Source organism: Daphnia pulicaria, chromosome 3 (genome assembly GCF_021234035.1).
Source record: "Daphnia pulicaria isolate SC F1-1A chromosome 3, SC_F0-13Bv2, whole genome shotgun sequence".
Classification (NCBI taxonomy): domain Eukaryota; kingdom Metazoa; phylum Arthropoda; class Branchiopoda; order Diplostraca; family Daphniidae; genus Daphnia; species Daphnia pulicaria.
In genome coordinates this window covers 158,857-173,864 of record NC_060915.1, presented here as the reverse complement: position 1 = coordinate 173,864, position 15,008 = coordinate 158,857, and the positions used below count along the sequence as shown (strand labels likewise).

General features: G+C 36.1%; 29 pseudogenes; all 29 read right to left on the bottom strand.

Moving 5' to 3' along the window:
• Positions 1-82: 82 nt before the first annotated feature.
• LOC124335376 lies at positions 83-201 on the bottom strand (annotated as a pseudogene).
• A 414-nt stretch (positions 202-615) lies between these two features.
• LOC124335375 lies at positions 616-734 on the bottom strand (annotated as a pseudogene).
• Positions 735-1,148: 414 nt separating this feature from the next.
• LOC124335374 lies at positions 1,149-1,267 on the bottom strand (annotated as a pseudogene).
• Positions 1,268-1,681: 414 nt separating this feature from the next.
• LOC124332192 lies at positions 1,682-1,800 on the bottom strand (annotated as a pseudogene).
• Positions 1,801-2,214: 414 nt separating this feature from the next.
• Positions 2,215-2,333, bottom strand: LOC124335373 (annotated as a pseudogene).
• A 414-nt stretch (positions 2,334-2,747) lies between these two features.
• Positions 2,748-2,866, bottom strand: LOC124335372 (annotated as a pseudogene).
• A 414-nt stretch (positions 2,867-3,280) lies between these two features.
• LOC124335371 lies at positions 3,281-3,399 on the bottom strand (annotated as a pseudogene).
• A 414-nt stretch (positions 3,400-3,813) lies between these two features.
• Positions 3,814-3,932, bottom strand: LOC124335370 (annotated as a pseudogene).
• A 414-nt stretch (positions 3,933-4,346) lies between these two features.
• On the bottom strand, positions 4,347-4,465 carry LOC124332180 (annotated as a pseudogene).
• Positions 4,466-4,879: 414 nt separating this feature from the next.
• On the bottom strand, positions 4,880-4,998 carry LOC124332168 (annotated as a pseudogene).
• A 284-nt stretch (positions 4,999-5,282) lies between these two features.
• Positions 5,283-5,401, bottom strand: LOC124334927 (annotated as a pseudogene).
• A 284-nt stretch (positions 5,402-5,685) lies between these two features.
• LOC124335368 lies at positions 5,686-5,804 on the bottom strand (annotated as a pseudogene).
• Positions 5,805-6,218: 414 nt separating this feature from the next.
• On the bottom strand, positions 6,219-6,337 carry LOC124332157 (annotated as a pseudogene).
• Positions 6,338-6,751: 414 nt separating this feature from the next.
• On the bottom strand, positions 6,752-6,870 carry LOC124335366 (annotated as a pseudogene).
• Positions 6,871-7,284: 414 nt separating this feature from the next.
• Positions 7,285-7,403, bottom strand: LOC124335365 (annotated as a pseudogene).
• Positions 7,404-7,817: 414 nt separating this feature from the next.
• Positions 7,818-7,936, bottom strand: LOC124335364 (annotated as a pseudogene).
• A 414-nt stretch (positions 7,937-8,350) lies between these two features.
• Positions 8,351-8,469, bottom strand: LOC124335363 (annotated as a pseudogene).
• Positions 8,470-8,883: 414 nt separating this feature from the next.
• LOC124335362 lies at positions 8,884-9,002 on the bottom strand (annotated as a pseudogene).
• Positions 9,003-9,416: 414 nt separating this feature from the next.
• On the bottom strand, positions 9,417-9,535 carry LOC124335361 (annotated as a pseudogene).
• Positions 9,536-9,949: 414 nt separating this feature from the next.
• LOC124335360 lies at positions 9,950-10,068 on the bottom strand (annotated as a pseudogene).
• A 414-nt stretch (positions 10,069-10,482) lies between these two features.
• LOC124335359 lies at positions 10,483-10,601 on the bottom strand (annotated as a pseudogene).
• A 414-nt stretch (positions 10,602-11,015) lies between these two features.
• LOC124335358 lies at positions 11,016-11,134 on the bottom strand (annotated as a pseudogene).
• Positions 11,135-11,548: 414 nt separating this feature from the next.
• Positions 11,549-11,667, bottom strand: LOC124335357 (annotated as a pseudogene).
• Positions 11,668-12,081: 414 nt separating this feature from the next.
• LOC124335355 lies at positions 12,082-12,200 on the bottom strand (annotated as a pseudogene).
• Positions 12,201-12,614: 414 nt separating this feature from the next.
• LOC124335354 lies at positions 12,615-12,733 on the bottom strand (annotated as a pseudogene).
• Positions 12,734-13,147: 414 nt separating this feature from the next.
• Positions 13,148-13,266, bottom strand: LOC124335353 (annotated as a pseudogene).
• Positions 13,267-13,680: 414 nt separating this feature from the next.
• LOC124335352 lies at positions 13,681-13,799 on the bottom strand (annotated as a pseudogene).
• A 414-nt stretch (positions 13,800-14,213) lies between these two features.
• LOC124335351 lies at positions 14,214-14,332 on the bottom strand (annotated as a pseudogene).
• Positions 14,333-14,746: 414 nt separating this feature from the next.
• LOC124332146 lies at positions 14,747-14,865 on the bottom strand (annotated as a pseudogene).
• Between the last annotated feature and the right edge of the window lie 143 nt (positions 14,866-15,008).

Sequence of the window (15,008 nt, the reverse complement as noted above, 5' to 3'; positions counted from 1 at the left end):
TTTTATCTACGAATTTGGACTGGTAACCATCGTGATTGAAAAAAAATTTCAAGAAATTTGTTATTGAAAACAAACTATTCATCGCCAACGACATCCCGTATTCCCAAGCGGTCACTCTTCCAAGTACTAACGGGACTCGACGTAACTTAACTTCTGGGAGCTGACGAGACCAGGTGCGTTCTACGTGATATGGCCGTTGACATTCAAAAATGAAAAATTACCCTCCCAGTCCCAATGGATGAATAGAAAATCACTTCAAAGTGATAGAAATGTTTGTTCATTGAATTTGGACTCGTAACCATCGCGAATAAAAAAGCGCGATAAACTTTGAAAAACTCGCAATGAAATTTATCCAGAATCATTCAAATAGATGAATTGAACCTATCTCTATGCCATTGATATTTTTGATCTACGAATTTGGACTGGTAACCATCGCGATTAAAAAACGCGATAAACTTTGAAAAACTCTCAATGGAATTGATCCAGAATCATTCTTATAGATGAATTTAACCTATCTCTAAGGCATTTAAATGTTTTATCTACGAATTTGGACTGGTAACCATCGTGATTGAAAAAAAATTTCAAGAAATTTGTTATTGAAAACAAACTATTCATCGCCAACGACATCCCGTATTCCCAAGCGGTCACTCTTCCAAGTACTAACGGGACTCGACGTAACTTAACTTCTGGGAGCTGACGAGACCAGGTGCGTTCTACGTGATATGGCCGTTGACATTCAAAAATGAAAATTTACCCTCCCTTTCCCAATGGATGAATAGAAAATCACTTCAAAGTGATAGAAATGTTTGTTCATTGAATTTGGACTCGTAACCATCGCGAATAAAAAAGCGCGATAAACTTTGAAAAACTCGCAATGAAATTTATCCAGAATCATTCAAATAGATGAATTGAACCTATCTCTATGCCATTGATATTTTTGATCTACGAATTTGGACTGGTAACCATCGCGATTAAAAAACGCGATAAACTTTGAAAAACTCTCAATGGAATTGATCCAGAATCATTCTTATAGATGAATTTAACCTATCTCTAAGGCATTTAAATGTTTTATCTACGAATTTGGACTGGTAACCATCGTGATTGAAAAAAAATTTCAAGAAATTTGTTATTGAAAACAAACTATTCATCGCCAACGACATCCCGTATTCCCAAGCGGTCACTCTTCCAAGTACTAACGGGACTCGACGTAACTTAACTTCTGGGAGCTGACGAGACCAGGTGCGTTCTACGTGATATGGCCGTTGACATTCAAAAATGAAAAATTACCCTCCCAGTCCCAATGGATGAATAGAAAATCACTTCAAAGTGATAGAAATGTTTGTTCATTGAATTTGGACTCGTAACCATCGCGAATAAAAAAGCGCGATAAACTTTGAAAAACTCGCAATGAAATTTATCCAGAATCATTCAAATAGATGAATTGAACCTATCTCTATGCCATTGATATTTTTGATCTACGAATTTGGACTGGTAACCATCGCGATTAAAAAACGCGATAAACTTTGAAAAACTCTCAATGGAATTGATCCAGAATCATTCTTATAGATGAATTTAACCTATCTCTAAGGCATTTAAATGTTTTATCTACGAATTTGGACTGGTAACCATCGTGATTGAAAAAAAATTTCAAGAAATTTGTTATTGAAAACAAACTATTCATCGCCAACGACATCCCGTATTCCCAAGCGGTCACCCTTCCAAGTACTAACGGGACTCGACGTAACTTAACTTCTGGGAGCTGACGAGACCAGGTGCGTTCTACGTGATATGGCCGTTGACATTCAAAAATGAAAATTTACCCTCCCTTTCCAAATGGATGAATAGAAAATCACTTCAAAGTGATAGAAATGTTTGTTCATTGAATTTGGACTCGTAACCATCGCGAATAAAAAAGCGCGATAAACTTTGAAAAACTCGCAATGAAATTTATCCAGAATCATTCAAATAGATGAATTGAACCTATCTCTATGCCATTGATATTTTTGATCTACGAATTTGGACTGGTAACCATCGCGATTAAAAAACGCGATAAACTTTGAAAATCTCTCAATGGAATTGATCCAGAATCATTCTTATAGATGAATTTAACCTATCTCTAAGGCATTTAAATGTTTTATCTACGAATTTGGACTGGTAACCATCGTGATTGAAAAAAAATTTCAAGAAATTTGTTATTGAAAACAAACTATTCATCGCCAACGACATCCCGTATTCCCAAGCGGTCACTCTTCCAAGTACTAACGGGACTCGACGTAACTTAACTTCTGGGAGCTGACGAGACCAGGTGCGTTCTACGTGATATGGCCGTTGACATTCAAAAATGAAAAATTACCCTCCCAGTCCCAATGGATGAATAGAAAATCACTTCAAAGTGATAGAAATGTTTGTTCATTGAATTTGGACTCGTAACCATCGCGAATAAAAAAGCGCGATAAACTTTGAAAAACTCGCAATGAAATTTATCCAGAATCATTCAAATAGATGAATTGAACCTATCTCTATGCCATTGATATTTTTGATCTACGAATTTGGACTGGTAACCATCGCGATTAAAAAACGCGATAAACTTTGAAAAACTCTCAATGGAATTGATCCAGAATCATTCTTATAGATGAATTTAACCTATCTCTAAGGCATTTAAATGTTTTATCTACGAATTTGGACTGGTAACCATCGTGATTGAAAAAAAATTTCAAGAAATTTGTTATTGAAAACAAACTATTCATCGCCAACGACATCCCGTATTCCCAAGCGGTCACTCTTCCAAGTACTAACGGGACTCGACGTAACTTAACTTCTGGGAGCTGACGAGACCAGGTGCGTTCTACGTGATATGGCCGTTGACATTCAAAAATGAAAAATTACCCTCCCAGTCCCAATGGATGAATAGAAAATCACTTCAAAGTGATAGAAATGTTTGTTCATTGAATTTGGACTCGTAACCATCGCGAATAAAAAAGCGCGATAAACTTTGAAAAACTCGCAATGAAATTTATCCAGAATCATTCAAATAGATGAATTGAACCTATCTCTATGCCATTGATATTTTTGATCTACGAATTTGGACTGGTAACCATCGCGATTAAAAAACGCGATAAACTTTGAAAAACTCTCAATGGAATTGATCCAGAATCATTCTTATAGATGAATTTAACCTATCTCTAAGGCATTTAAATGTTTTATCTACGAATTTGGACTGGTAACCATCGTGATTGAAAAAAAATTTCAAGAAATTTGTTATTGAAAACAAACTATTCATCGCCAACGACATCCCGTATTCCCAAGCGGTCACTCTTCCAAGTACTAACGGGACTCGACGTAACTTAACTTCTGGGAGCTGACGAGACCAGGTGCGTTCTACGTGATATGGCCGTTGACATTCAAAAATGAAAATTTACCCTCCCTTTCCCAATGGATGAATAGAAAATCACTTCAAAGTGATAGAAATGTTTGTTCATTGAATTTGGACTCGTAACCATCGCGAATAAAAAAGCGCGATAAACTTTGAAAAACTCGCAATGAAATTTATCCAGAATCATTCAAATAGATGAATTGAACCTATCTCTATGCCATTGATATTTTTGATCTACGAATTTGGACTGGTAACCATCGCGATTAAAAAACGCGATAAACTTTGAAAAACTCTCAATGGAATTGATCCAGAATCATTCTTATAGATGAATTTAACCTATCTCTAAGGCATTTAAATGTTTTATCTACGAATTTGGACTGGTAACCATCGTGATTGAAAAAAAATTTCAAGAAATTTGTTATTGAAAACAAACTATTCATCGCCAACGACATCCCGTATTCCCAAGCGGTCACTCTTCCAAGTACTAACGGGACTCGACGTAACTTAACTTCTGGGAGCTGACGAGACCAGGTGCGTTCTACGTGATATGGCCGTTGACATTCAAAAATGAAAAATTACCCTCCCAGTCCCAATGGATGAATAGAAAATCACTTCAAAGTGATAGAAATGTTTGTTCATTGAATTTGGACTCGTAACCATCGCGAATAAAAAAGCGCGATAAACTTTGAAAAACTCGCAATGAAATTTATCCAGAATCATTCAAATAGATGAATTGAACCTATCTCTATGCCATTGATATTTTTGATCTACGAATTTGGACTGGTAACCATCGCGATTAAAAAACGCGATAAACTTTGAAAAACTCTCAATGGAATTGATCCAGAATCATTCTTATAGATGAATTTAACCTATCTCTAAGGCATTTAAATGTTTTATCTACGAATTTGGACTGGTAACCATCGTGATTGAAAAAAAATTTCAAGAAATTTGTTATTGAAAACAAACTATTCATCGCCAACGACATCCCGTATTCCCAAGCGGTCACCCTTCCAAGTACTAACGGGACTCGACGTAACTTAACTTCTGGGAGCTGACGAGACCAGGTGCGTTCTACGTGATATGGCCGTTGACATTCAAAAATGAAAATTTACCCTCCCTTTCCAAATGGATGAATAGAAAATCACTTCAAAGTGATAGAAATGTTTGTTCATTGAATTTGGACTCGTAACCATCGCGAATAAAAAAGCGCGATAAACTTTGAAAAACTCGCAATGAAATTTATCCAGAATCATTCAAATAGATGAATTGAACCTATCTCTATGCCATTGATATTTTTGATCTACGAATTTGGACTGGTAACCATCGCGATTAAAAAACGCGATAAACTTTGAAAAACTCTCAATGGAATTGATCCAGAATCATTCTTATAGATGAATTTAACCTATCTCTAAGGCATTTAAATGTTTTATCTACGAATTTGGACTGGTAACCATCGTGATTGAAAAAAAATTTCAAGAAATTTGTTATTGAAAACAAACTATTCATCGCCAACGACATCCCGTATTCCCAAGCGGTCACCCTTCCAAGTACTAACGGGACTCGACGTAACTTAACTTCTGGGAGCTGACGAGACCAGGTGCGTTCTACGTGATATGGCCGTTGACATTCAAAAATGAAAATTTACCCTCCCTTTCCAAATGGATGAATAGAAAATCACTTCAAAGTGATAGAAATGTTTGTTCATTGAATTTGGACTCGTAACCATCGCGAATAAAAAAGCGCGATAAACTTTGAAAAACTCGCAATGAAATTTATCCAGAATCATTCAAATAGATGAATTGAACCTATCTCTATGCCATTGATATTTTTGATCTACGAATTTGGACTGGTAACCATCGTGATTGAAAACAAATTTCAAGAAATTTGTTATTGAAAACAAACTATTTATCGCCAACGACATCCCGTATTCCCAAGCGGTCACCCTTCCAAGTACTAACGGGACTCGACGTAACTTAGCTTCTGGGAGCTGACGAGACCAGGTGCGTTCTACGTGATATGGCCGTTGATATTCAAAAATGAAAATTTACCCTCCCAGTCCCAATGGATGAAAAGAAAATCACTTCAAAGTGATAGAAATGTTTGTTCATTGAATTTGGACTGGTAACCACCGCGAATAAAAAAACGCGATAATCTTTGAAAAACTCGCAATGGAATTCATCCAGAATCATTCCTATAGATGAATTGAACCTATCTCTAAGGCATTTAAATGTTTTATCTACGAATTTGGACTGGTAACCATCGTGATTGAAAAAAAATTTCAAGAAATTTGTTATTGAAAACAAACTATTCATCGCCAACGACATCCCGTATTCCCAAGCGGTCACTCTTCCAAGTACTAACGGGACTCGACGTAACTTAACTTCTGGGAGCTGACGAGACCAGGTGCGTTCTACGTGATATGGCCGTTGACATTCAAAAATGAAAAATTACCCTCCCAGTCCCAATGGATGAATAGAAAATCACTTCAAAGTGATAGAAATGTTTGTTCATTGAATTTGGACTCGTAACCATCGCGAATAAAAAAGCGCGATAAACTTTGAAAAACTCGCAATGAAATTTATCCAGAATCATTCAAATAGATGAATTGAACCTATCTCTATGCCATTGATATTTTTGATCTACGAATTTGGACTGGTAACCATCGCGATTAAAAAACGCGATAAACTTTGAAAAACTCTCAATGGAATTGATCCAGAATCATTCTTATAGATGAATTTAACCTATCTCTAAGGCATTTAAATGTTTTATCTACGAATTTGGACTGGTAACCATCGTGATTGAAAAAAAATTTCAAGAAATTTGTTATTGAAAACAAACTATTCATCGCCAACGACATCCCGTATTCCCAAGCGGTCACCCTTCCAAGTACTAACGGGACTCGACGTAACTTAACTTCTGGGAGCTGACGAGACCAGGTGCGTTCTACGTGATATGGCCGTTGACATTCAAAAATGAAAAATTACCCTCCCAGTCCCAATGGATGAATAGAAAATCACTTCAAAGTGATAGAAATGTTTGTTCATTGAATTTGGACTCGTAACCATCGCGAATAAAAAAGCGCGATAAACTTTGAAAAACTCGCAATGAAATTTATCCAGAATCATTCAAATAGATGAATTGAACCTATCTCTATGCCATTGATATTTTTGATCTACGAATTTGGACTGGTAACCATCGCGATTAAAAAACGCGATAAACTTTGAAAATCTCTCAATGGAATTGATCCAGAATCATTCTTATAGATGAATTTAACCTATCTCTAAGGCATTTAAATGTTTTATCTACGAATTTGGACTGGTAACCATCGTGATTGAAAAAAAATTTCAAGAAATTTGTTATTGAAAACAAACTATTCATCGCCAACGACATCCCGTATTCCCAAGCGGTCACTCTTCCAAGTACTAACGGGACTCGACGTAACTTAACTTCTGGGAGCTGACGAGACCAGGTGCGTTCTACGTGATATGGCCGTTGACATTCAAAAATGAAAAATTACCCTCCCAGTCCCAATGGATGAATAGAAAATCACTTCAAAGTGATAGAAATGTTTGTTCATTGAATTTGGACTCGTAACCATCGCGAATAAAAAAGCGCGATAAACTTTGAAAAACTCGCAATGAAATTTATCCAGAATCATTCAAATAGATGAATTGAACCTATCTCTATGCCATTGATATTTTTGATCTACGAATTTGGACTGGTAACCATCGCGATTAAAAAACGCGATAAACTTTGAAAAACTCTCAATGGAATTGATCCAGAATCATTCTTATAGATGAATTTAACCTATCTCTAAGGCATTTAAATGTTTTATCTACGAATTTGGACTGGTAACCATCGTGATTGAAAAAAAATTTCAAGAAATTTGTTATTGAAAACAAACTATTCATCGCCAACGACATCCCGTATTCCCAAGCGGTCACTCTTCCAAGTACTAACGGGACTCGACGTAACTTAACTTCTGGGAGCTGACGAGACCAGGTGCGTTCTACGTGATATGGCCGTTGACATTCAAAAATGAAAAATTACCCTCCCAGTCCCAATGGATGAATAGAAAATCACTTCAAAGTGATAGAAATGTTTGTTCATTGAATTTGGACTCGTAACCATCGCGAATAAAAAAGCGCGATAAACTTTGAAAAACTCGCAATGAAATTTATCCAGAATCATTCAAATAGATGAATTGAACCTATCTCTATGCCATTGATATTTTTGATCTACGAATTTGGACTGGTAACCATCGCGATTAAAAAACGCGATAAACTTTGAAAATCTCTCAATGGAATTGATCCAGAATCATTCTTATAGATGAATTTAACCTATCTCTAAGGCATTTAAATGTTTTATCTACGAATTTGGACTGGTAACCATCGTGATTGAAAAAAAATTTCAAGAAATTTGTTATTGAAAACAAACTATTCATCGCCAACGACATCCCGTATTCCCAAGCGGTCACTCTTCCAAGTACTAACGGGACTCGACGTAACTTAACTTCTGGGAGCTGACGAGACCAGGTGCGTTCTACGTGATATGGCCGTTGACATTCAAAAATGAAAAATTACCCTCCCAGTCCCAATGGATGAATAGAAAATCACTTCAAAGTGATAGAAATGTTTGTTCATTGAATTTGGACTCGTAACCATCGCGAATAAAAAAGCGCGATAAACTTTGAAAAACTCGCAATGAAATTTATCCAGAATCATTCAAATAGATGAATTGAACCTATCTCTATGCCATTGATATTTTTGATCTACGAATTTGGACTGGTAACCATCGCGATTAAAAAACGCGATAAACTTTGAAAAACTCTCAATGGAATTGATCCAGAATCATTCTTATAGATGAATTTAACCTATCTCTAAGGCATTTAAATGTTTTATCTACGAATTTGGACTGGTAACCATCGTGATTGAAAAAAAATTTCAAGAAATTTGTTATTGAAAACAAACTATTCATCGCCAACGACATCCCGTATTCCCAAGCGGTCACTCTTCCAAGTACTAACGGGACTCGACGTAACTTAACTTCTGGGAGCTGACGAGACCAGGTGCGTTCTACGTGATATGGCCGTTGACATTCAAAAATGAAAAATTACCCTCCCAGTCCCAATGGATGAATAGAAAATCACTTCAAAGTGATAGAAATGTTTGTTCATTGAATTTGGACTCGTAACCATCGCGAATAAAAAAGCGCGATAAACTTTGAAAAACTCGCAATGAAATTTATCCAGAATCATTCAAATAGATGAATTGAACCTATCTCTATGCCATTGATATTTTTGATCTACGAATTTGGACTGGTAACCATCGCGATTAAAAAACGCGATAAACTTTGAAAAACTCTCAATGGAATTGATCCAGAATCATTCTTATAGATGAATTTAACCTATCTCTAAGGCATTTAAATGTTTTATCTACGAATTTGGACTGGTAACCATCGTGATTGAAAAAAAATTTCAAGAAATTTGTTATTGAAAACAAACTATTCATCGCCAACGACATCCCGTATTCCCAAGCGGTCACTCTTCCAAGTACTAACGGGACTCGACGTAACTTAACTTCTGGGAGCTGACGAGACCAGGTGCGTTCTACGTGATATGGCCGTTGACATTCAAAAATGAAAATTTACCCTCCCTTTCCCAATGGATGAATAGAAAATCACTTCAAAGTGATAGAAATGTTTGTTCATTGAATTTGGACTCGTAACCATCGCGAATAAAAAAGCGCGATAAACTTTGAAAAACTCGCAATGAAATTTATCCAGAATCATTCAAATAGATGAATTGAACCTATCTCTATGCCATTGATATTTTTGATCTACGAATTTGGACTGGTAACCATCGCGATTAAAAAACGCGATAAACTTTGAAAAACTCTCAATGGAATTGATCCAGAATCATTCTTATAGATGAATTTAACCTATCTCTAAGGCATTTAAATGTTTTATCTACGAATTTGGACTGGTAACCATCGTGATTGAAAAAAAATTTCAAGAAATTTGTTATTGAAAACAAACTATTCATCGCCAACGACATCCCGTATTCCCAAGCGGTCACTCTTCCAAGTACTAACGGGACTCGACGTAACTTAACTTCTGGGAGCTGACGAGACCAGGTGCGTTCTACGTGATATGGCCGTTGACATTCAAAAATGAAAATTTACCCTCCCTTTCCAAATGGATGAATAGAAAATCACTTCAAAGTGATAGAAATGTTTGTTCATTGAATTTGGACTCGTAACCATCGCGAATAAAAAAGCGCGATAAACTTTGAAAAACTCGCAATGAAATTTATCCAGAATCATTCAAATAGATGAATTGAACCTATCTCTATGCCATTGATATTTTTGATCTACGAATTTGGACTGGTAACCATCGCGATTAAAAAACGCGATAAACTTTGAAAAACTCTCAATGGAATTGATCCAGAATCATTCTTATAGATGAATTTAACCTATCTCTAAGGCATTTAAATGTTTTATCTACGAATTTGGACTGGTAACCATCGTGATTGAAAAAAAATTTCAAGAAATTTGTTATTGAAAACAAACTATTCATCGCCAACGACATCCCGTATTCCCAAGCGGTCACTCTTCCAAGTACTAACGGGACTCGACGTAACTTAACTTCTGGGAGCTGACGAGACCAGGTGCGTTCTACGTGATATGGCCGTTGACATTCAAAAATGAAAAATTACCCTCCCAGTCCCAATGGATGAATAGAAAATCACTTCAAAGTGATAGAAATGTTTGTTCATTGAATTTGGACTCGTAACCATCGCGAATAAAAAAGCGCGATAAACTTTGAAAAACTCGCAATGAAATTTATCCAGAATCATTCAAATAGATGAATTGAACCTATCTCTATGCCATTGATATTTTTGATCTACGAATTTGGACTGGTAACCATCGCGATTAAAAAACGCGATAAACTTTGAAAATCTCTCAATGGAATTGATCCAGAATCATTCTTATAGATGAATTTAACCTATCTCTAAGGCATTTAAATGTTTTATCTACGAATTTGGACTGGTAACCATCGTGATTGAAAAAAAATTTCAAGAAATTTGTTATTGAAAACAAACTATTCATCGCCAACGACATCCCGTATTCCCAAGCGGTCACTCTTCCAAGTACTAACGGGACTCGACGTAACTTAACTTCTGGGAGCTGACGAGACCAGGTGCGTTCTACGTGATATGGCCGTTGACATTCAAAAATGAAAATTTACCCTCCCTTTCCAAATGGATGAATAGAAAATCACTTCAAAGTGATAGAAATGTTTGTTCATTGAATTTGGACTCGTAACCATCGCGAATAAAAAAGCGCGATAAACTTTGAAAAACTCGCAATGAAATTTATCCAGAATCATTCAAATAGATGAATTGAACCTATCTCTATGCCATTGATATTTTTGATCTACGAATTTGGACTGGTAACCATCGCGATTAAAAAACGCGATAAACTTTGAAAAACTCTCAATGGAATTGATCCAGAATCATTCTTATAGATGAATTTAACCTATCTCTAAGGCATTTAAATGTTTTATCTACGAATTTGGACTGGTAACCATCGTGATTGAAAAAAAATTTCAAGAAATTTGTTATTGAAAACAAACTATTCATCGCCAACGACATCCCGTATTCCCAAGCGGTCACTCTTCCAAGTACTAACGGGACTCGACGTAACTTAACTTCTGGGAGCTGACGAGACCAGGTGCGTTCTACGTGATATGGCCGTTGACATTCAAAAATGAAAAATTACCCTCCCAGTCCCAATGGATGAATAGAAAATCACTTCAAAGTGATAGAAATGTTTGTTCATTGAATTTGGACTCGTAACCATCGCGAATAAAAAAGCGCGATAAACTTTGAAAAACTCGCAATGAAATTTATCCAGAATCATTCAAATAGATGAATTGAACCTATCTCTATGCCATTGATATTTTTGATCTACGAATTTGGACTGGTAACCATCGCGATTAAAAAACGCGATAAACTTTGAAAATCTCTCAATGGAATTGATCCAGAATCATTCTTATAGATGAATTTAACCTATCTCTAAGGCATTTAAATGTTTTATCTACGAATTTGGACTGGTAACCATCGTGATTGAAAAAAAATTTCAAGAAATTTGTTATTGAAAACAAACTATTCATCGCCAACGACATCCCGTATTCCCAAGCGGTCACTCTTCCAAGTACTAACGGGACTCGACGTAACTTAACTTCTGGGAGCTGACGAGACCAGGTGCGTTCTACGTGATATGGCCGTTGACATTCAAAAATGAAAAATTACCCTCCCAGTCCCAATGGATGAATAGAAAATCACTTCAAAGTGATAGAAATGTTTGTTCATTGAATTTGGACTCGTAACCATCGCGAATAAAAAAGCGCGATAAACTTTGAAAAACTCGCAATGAAATTTATCCAGAATCATTCAAATAGATGAATTGAACCTATCTCTATGCCATTGATATTTTTGATCTACGAATTTGGACTGGTAACCATCGCGATTAAAAAACGCGATAAACTTTGAAAAACTCTCAATGGAATTGATCCAGAATCATTCTTATAGATGAATTTAACCTATCTCTAAGGCATTTAAATGTTTTATCTACGAATTTGGACTGGTAACCATCGTGATTGAAAAAAAATTTCAAGAAATTTGTTATTGAAAACAAACTATTCATCGCCAACGACATCCCGTATTCCCAAGCGGTCACTCTTCCAAGTACTAACGGGACTCGACGTAACTTAACTTCTGGGAGCTGACGAGACCAGGTGCGTTCTACGTGATATGGCCGTTGACATTCAAAAATGAAAAATTACCCTCCCAGTCCCAATGGATGAATAGAAAATCACTTCAAAGTGATAGAAATGTTTGTTCATTGAATTTGGACTCGTAACCATCGCGAATAAAAAAGCGCGATAAACTTTGAAAAACTCGCAATGAAATTTATCCAGAATCATTCAAATAGATGAATTGAACCTATCTCTATGCCATTGATATTTTTGATCTACGAATTTGGACTGGTAACCATCGCGATTAAAAAACGCGATAAACTTTGAAAAACTCTCAATGGAATTGATCCAGAATCATTCTTATAGATGAATTTAACCTATCTCTAAGGCATTTAAATGTTTTATCTACGAATTTGGACTGGTAACCATCGTGATTGAAAAAAAATTTCAAGAAATTTGTTATTGAAAACAAACTATTCATCGCCAACGACATCCCGTATTCCCAAGCGGTCACTCTTCCAAGTACTAACGGGACTCGACGTAACTTAACTTCTGGGAGCTGACGAGACCAGGTGCGTTCTACGTGATATGGCCGTTGACATTCAAAAATGAAAAATTACCCTCCCAGTCCCAATGGATGAATAGAAAATCACTTCAAAGTGATAGAAATGTTTGTTCATTGAATTTGGACTCGTAACCATCGCGAATAAAAAAGCGCGATAAACTTTGAAAAACTCGCAATGAAATTTATCCAGAATCATTCAAATAGATGAATTGAACCTATCTCTATGCCATTGATATTTTTGATCTACGAATTTGGACTGGTAACCATCGCGATTAAAAAACGCGATAAACTTTGAAAAACTCTCAATGGAATTGATCCAGAATCATTCTTATAGATGAATTTAACCTATCTCTAAGGCATTTAAATGTTTTATCTACGAATTTGGACTGGTAACCATCGTGATTGAAAAAAAATTTCAAGAAATTTGTTATTGAAAACAAACTATTCATCGCCAACGACATCCCGTATTCCCAAGCGGTCACTCTTCCAAGTACTAACGGGACTCGACGTAACTTAACTTCTGGGAGCTGACGAGACCAGGTGCGTTCTACGTGATATGGCCGTTGACATTCAAAAATGAAAAATTACCCTCCCAGTCCCAATGGATGAATAGAAAATCACTTCAAAGTGATAGAAATGTTTGTTCATTGAATTTGGACTCGTAACCATCGCGAATAAAAAAGCGCGATAAACTTTGAAAAACTCGCAATGAAATTTATCCAGAATCATTCAAATAGATGAATTGAACCTATCTCTATGCCATTGATATTTTTGATCTACGAATTTGGACTGGTAACCATCGCGATTAAAAAACGCGATAAACTTTGAAAATCTCTCAATGGAATTGATCCAGAATCATTCTTATAGATGAATTTAACCTATCTCTAAGGCATTTAAATGTTTTATCTACGAATTTGGACTGGTAACCATCGTGATTGAAAAAAAATTTCAAGAAATTTGTTATTGAAAACAAACTATTCATCGCCAACGACATCCCGTATTCCCAAGCGGTCACTCTTCCAAGTACTAACGGGACTCGACGTAACTTAACTTCTGGGAGCTGACGAGACCAGGTGCGTTCTACGTGATATGGCCGTTGACATTCAAAAATGAAAAATTACCCTCCCAGTCCCAATGGATGAATAGAAAATCACTTCAAAGTGATAGAAATGTTTGTTCATTGAATTTGGACTCGTAACCATCGCGAATAAAAAAGCGCGATAAACTTTGAAAAACTCGCAATGAAATTTATCCAGAATCATTCAAATAGATGAATTGAACCTATCTCTATGCCATTGATATTTTTGATCTACGAATTTGGACTGGTAACCATCGCGATTAAAAAACGCGATAAACTTTGAAAAACTCTCAATGGAATTGATCCAGAATCATTCTTATAGATGAATTTAACCTATCTCTAAGGCATTTAAATGTTTTATCTACGAATTTGGACTGGTAACCATCGTGATTGAAAAAAAATTTCAAGAAATTTGTTATTGAAAACAAACTATTCATCGCCAACGACATCCCGTATTCCCAAGCGGTCACTCTTCCAAGTACTAACGGGACTCGACGTAACTTAACTTCTGGGAGCTGACGAGACCAGGTGCGTTCTACGTGATATGGCCGTTGACATTCAAAAATGAAAAATTACCCTCCCAGTCCCAATGGATGAATAGAAAATCACTTCAAAGTGATAGAAATGTTTGTTCATTGAATTTGGACTCGTAACCATCGCGAATAAAAAAGCGCGATAAACTTTGAAAAACTCGCAATGAAATTTATCCAGAATCATTCAAATAGATGAATTGAACCTATCTCTATGCCATTGATATTTTTGATCTACGAATTTGGACTGGTAACCATCGCGATTAAAAAACGCGATAAACTTTGAAAAACTCTCAATGGAATTGATCCAGAATCATTCTTATAGATGAATTTAACCTATCTCTAAGGCATTTAAATGTTTTATCTACGAATTTGGACTGGTAACCATCGTGATTGAAAAAAAATTTCAAGAAATTTGTTATTGAAAACAAACTATTCATCGCCAACGACATCCCGTATTCCCAAGCGGTCACCCTTCCAAGTACTAACGGGACTCGACGTAACTTAACTTCTGGGAGCTGACGAGACCAGGTGCGTTCTACGTGATATGGCCGTTGACATTCAAAAATGAAAATTTACCCTCCCTTTCCAAATGGATGAATAGAAAATCACTTCAAAGTGATAGAAATGTTTGTTCATTGAATTTGGACTCGTAACCATCGCGAATAAAAAAGCGCGATAAACTTTGAAAAACTCGCAATG